Source organism: Triticum aestivum, chromosome 1D, assembly GCF_018294505.1.
Source record: "Triticum aestivum cultivar Chinese Spring chromosome 1D, IWGSC CS RefSeq v2.1, whole genome shotgun sequence".
Lineage (NCBI taxonomy): Eukaryota > Viridiplantae > Streptophyta > Magnoliopsida > Poales > Poaceae > Triticum > Triticum aestivum.
The window spans coordinates 346,747,064-346,752,547 of NC_057796.1; positions in this window are offsets into that span (position 1 = coordinate 346,747,064).

Below are 5,484 nucleotides of genomic sequence, written 5' to 3' on the forward strand. Positions count from 1 at the left end.
AACATTAGGAATCTCGATGGGACTGACTGGAACAACTCGGCGGGACCGATGTGCTAGGGCTTAGGGCAAACATCATCTCGGTGGTGCTAATTGCATCAACTCGGTGGGACCGAAGTGAAGCAATAAGCAACAGAGAATCGGTCAAGCCAACTCGGTGAGACCGGAGTAAATGCAACAAGTAACAGAGCGCTGGCAAGGCCATCTCGGTGGGACCGATATCTGTATCGGTGAGACCGATCTGTTACGGTTTCTGGCAGTGGCTATGTCATATGAACTCGGTGGCTCTGGATATAAAGAATTGGTGGGGCTGAGTTGGAGTTTTGGGTTTGGACATATTTGGATGGAGAAAGTGGCTGAGGTTTTGGAGCAATATCACTAAGCACTTAAGCAAGTAAGCCATTAAGCAACACCTCATCCCCTTTTAATAGTACTGGCTTTCCTATGGACTCAGTTTGATCTTGGGTCACTAAAATAAAGATGAAGAGTCTTGAGATTTTGCGAATCTTTGTCCTTAGCATTTTGAAGGGGTTCCACATCCTCTTCTCCATGCCACGCCATTGTTGAACTTGTCTGAAATACACTAGATAAAACTATTAGTCCAACAAGAAATTTGTTGACATCATAATTACCAAAATCACCGAGGGAGCACTTGTGCTTTCAACATCATATATGTGAATGCCCTCTGCTTAGTATGTGAATTATATCATGCGATCCTGATTAGTTAGATAACATGTATGTGAATTATGTCATGCGAACATGTTTACTAAATACATCATATAATTATCTCATGCCATCGTCATGTTTAATTAGTCATCATATCTTTGAAATATGTCATGCTATGCTATCTAGTTTAGATAGACATCATATATGTGGCATTATGCCATGCTATCCTTTTTAGTTAAACAATATATATGTGACCTATTTCATGCCATCTTGTTTCCACACCATCTGTTGCATCTGTCTCTCATACAAGGTCTGTACATTCAACTACTTTTCTTATTTATCAGCCATTTGTATTGGAGGGCGTGATGGCAGTATCTAGCGGAGTAAAACCATGGTCTTCAAATAAAATAGTGCTACCTCTTGGTGGAGAAAGCACCCCGATTGTACATCCACAAGAACCAGCCCTACCACACATAACCTAGACTCTCACAGATTGTACCCCTACTCCGATGGACAGAGAACCAGCTTCACCCAATCTAACCCCAAGCCCAACAGATAGTAACCTAGTTCCAGTTGACACAGCACCATGTCCACCATAGAGCTCCCAAACAAGAGCAGTTAATGAGGCAGCTCCAGTATTGATAACCCACAAGTATAGGGGATCGCAACAGCTTTCGAGGGTAGAGTATTCAACCCAAATTTATAGATTCGACACAAGGGGAGCCAAAGAATATTTGTAAGTATTAGCAGCTGAGTTGTCAATTCAAACACACTTGGAGATTAATTATGTGCAGTAATACGATCATTAGCATAGTAGTATGATAATTTTGATAGTAGCAGTAACGGTAACAGTGATAGTAACGGTAACAGTGATAGCAATAATTTTGTAGCAGTTGTGACAGTAGCAGTAGCAATAGTAACTTAGCAAGAACAATATGTGAAAAACTTGTAGGCATTGGATCGGTGAATTCATTGGATGATATTCATCATATAACAGTCATAACCTAAGGTGATACGAAACTAGCTCCAGTTCATAAATATAATGTAGGCATGTATTCCGTAAATAGTCATACGTGCTTATGGAAAGAACTTGCATGACATCTTTTGTCCTACCCTCCCGTGGCAGCGGGGTCCATAAGGAAACTAAGGGATATTAAGGCCTCCTTTTAATAGAGAACCGGAACAAAGCATTAGCACATAGTGAATACATGAACTCCTCAAACTACGGTCATCACCGGAAAGTATCCCGAATACTGTCACTCCGGGGTTTACGGATCATAACACGTAGTAGGTGACTATAACTTGCAAGATCGGATCTAGGACATAGATATAATGGTGATAACATAAACGTTTCAGTTCTGAAATCATGGCACCCGGGCCCAAAGTGACAAGTGTCGGTGTCAAAACCGGCGGATCTCGGGTAGGGGGTCCCGAACTGTGCGTCTAAGGCGGATGGTAACAGGAGGCGGGGGACACAATGTTTACCCAGGTTCGGGCCCTCTCGATGGAGGTAATACCCTACTTCCTGCTTGATTGATCTTGATGATATGAGTATTACAAGAGTTGATCTACCACAAGATCGTAGAGGCTAAACCCTAGAAGCTAGCCTACGGTACGATTGTTGTTGTCCTACGGACTAAACCCTCTGGTTTATATAGACACCGGAGGGGGCTAGGGTTACATAGAGTCGGTTACAAGGGAGGAGATCTGCATATCCGTATTGCCAAGCTTGCCTTCCACGCCAAGGAGAGTCCCATCTGTACACGGGACGGAGTCTTCAATCTTGTATCTTCATAGTCCAACAGTCCGGCCAAAGGATATAGTCCGGCTGTCCGAGGACCCCCTAATCGAGGACTCCCTCAGTAGCCCCTGAACCAGGCTTCAATGACGATGAGTCCGGCGCGCAGATTGTCTTCGGCATTGCAAGGCGGGTTCCTCCTCCAAATACTCCATAGAAGATTTTGAACACAAGGATAGTGTCCGGCTCTGCAAAACAAATTCGACATACCACCGTAGAGAGAATAATATTTCCACAAATCTAATGTGCTGACGCATTTTGCAGCATGACATCACACCACGGCCCGGTCATTATTCGAACCATTTTTCACAACTAGCCACTGCACATATTGCGAGGCGGTTTCCTTGGCACGTCTTGTCGAAGCAGAGATCGTGTCCCCTTATCACGGGATTCTCATCAATACGGGTATCAGTAACCCAACCGCGCCATCAATTACGGCGCTTGTAACGCCCGGATAAGTAGGCTACAGTAAAACTCTCCTAATGATGCCATGTCATCTCTGTTTACTGTTGCTAAACTCTCGTTAGTTCAAAACCCGTTCAAAAGTCAAATTCAAAATATGTCAAACAACAAAAGTTTTCAAAAGTTGAAACAAAAATGTTCGGGCAGTGCCAAAAATGGCATAGGTAATTATGGTGTAGAAGACACAATTTTATAAAATACTTAAATGCCCTAAATTAAATAAAACAGAAAAGGAAAAGAAAAGAAAATACAAAGGCAGAAGACAAAAGAAAAAAAAAGAGAGAAAAGGACACCCCCAGGACCAGACGGCCCAGCTCGCAGCCAGGCCGGCCCACCTGGCCCATCCGGCCGACCCGGCCCGTTCCCCCGGTCGCTCTCTCCCCTTCCCTGTTCCCCCGACCAGGGTCGGAATAGGGGCGCGTCCCCACCGGACCCCCTCGCAGGCGTCGAGGAGAGGATAAGGCCGCCACGCCCTCGCCTCCTCGATCCCTTCTCCCACTCGCCCCCGATCTCTCCCTCGGTCCCTGCGCCTTCCCCCTCAGATCCACCTCGCTCTCCCCCTCGTTCCCCACCACGTCCGAACGCCGCCATGGACCCGCCGCTGGGAATCGCGTGGCCACAGCCATCGCCTTGCCGCGCCTGCGTGTCCGTCGTCTCCGCCATCGTCTTCCTCATCGACCAGTGGCCGCAGCTGGAGCTTGGAGGCGCTGCTGCGACAGTCCCCTTCGTCCACATCTCCGATCGCCGCCGTTCTTCACCAACTCCGGCGACGCCCCCTGCTACTACTAAACCACCACGGGCCATCTTGCGTGCCGCACGGTGAGCTGCCTCCCTCCTCTGCCCTCTAGCTCCCCTAGCTCGCGTTATAGCTAGCTCATCATCGTGCCCGGGCTCTGGTCGCCGTGGTGTACCTCGCCGCCGTGGCCACAGCCGCCGTCACGCTCGCCCGAGCTCACTATTGTGCTCCTGGGGTTCCTAGGAGCTCAACGCGCCTGCGCACGCTCCCTCCCGTGCCTCCTAACGCCGTCCCCGATGAGCGCCTAAACGCATCACCGCGGAGCTCGCCGCCGGCAAGGCTCCGGTGACCTTTTGGTCACGGACTCAACCCTGTTGCACTCCCCATGCCGCGTAGAAACTCCCCAGCCTCTCCGTTTGCTCGCTTGCACGCCGCAGCTCCATTTTAGTCGAACACCCGTGCACGCCACCGCCTCCGCCGCTCACCGGCGCCGATTCTGGCCAAGTCCGGTGATGCTACGGCCACCACTGGACGCGGCGCTATGAGCTCGTTCGAACGCACCTAGCCCTGCTCCTCCCCGAGCCCTGTAGCGCGATTCCGGCCAACTCCGGCGAGGGGCCGTCGTTGTTTTGGTCGCCTGAGTCACTCCGGCACCGGCCGCCGACATGGCCTGCCACTGGGGTCCAGCAGGGTCACTGCCTGGTGGCCCCAGGAGCCCGGTTGGCCCAGTTGACCATGGTCAACTTGCTGACTGGGCTGGTCCCAGGAGCTGACCAGTGGCCCCCACTCAATAAGCTAATTAAATTAGTTAAAATAATTAATCTAGTCTAATTAGTCACTAACTAATGGGGCCCACACTTAGTTAATCATAATTAGTTTAAAACAAGTCCTATTTCAACTCTGGCTCAATGACACGTGGGTCCCACTGGACCCACAAGTCAGTTTTGACTCCAGTCAACCGCACTATTGACTGCTGGCATCACACATACGTCATGCTGACATCATCCCATACTGTCCTGGATAATGTTGGATTTAAATAAATAATTAGAATCAGAAAATAATTAAAACTTCAGAAAATCATATAAAATAATCCGTAACTCGGATGGAAATACTTTCTACATGAAAGTTGCTCAGAACAACGAGACGAATCCTGATACGCGGCCCGTTCGTTCACCACACACCCCTAACATATTGAACACGCAACTTTCCCCTCCGGTTCATCTCTCCGAAAACGCAAAACACCGGGGATACTTTCCCGGATGTCCCCCCCCCCCTCGCCGGTATCACCTACTACCGCGTTTGGGCACACCTAGCATCATGCTTTGTCATGTCATGCATCGTTATGCATCTGTTTGCATTGTATTCATTGTTTCTTCCCCCTCTTCTCTCCGGTAGACTACGAGACCGACGCCGCTGCTGGTGCCCCGACCGACTACGCTGTTGACGACCCCTCCTTCTTGCCAGAGCAACCAAGCAAGCCCCCCCTGATCACCAGATATCGCCTATTCTTCTCTATACTGCTTGCATTAGAGTAGTGTAGCATGTTAGTGCTTTCCGTTAATCCTATCCTGATGCATAGCCTGTCCTTGCTACTACTGTTGTTACCTTTACCTGCAATCCTACATGCTTAGTATAGGACGCTAGTATTCCATCTGTGGCCCTACATTCTTGTCCGTCTGCCTTGCTATACTATCGGGCCGTGATCACTCGGGAGGTGATCACGGGTATATACTTATATACTTTACATGATACCTGTGGTGACTAAAGTCGGGTCGGCTCGTAGGAGTACCCGCGTGTGGATCTTGTGGCGGAGCGACAGGGCAGG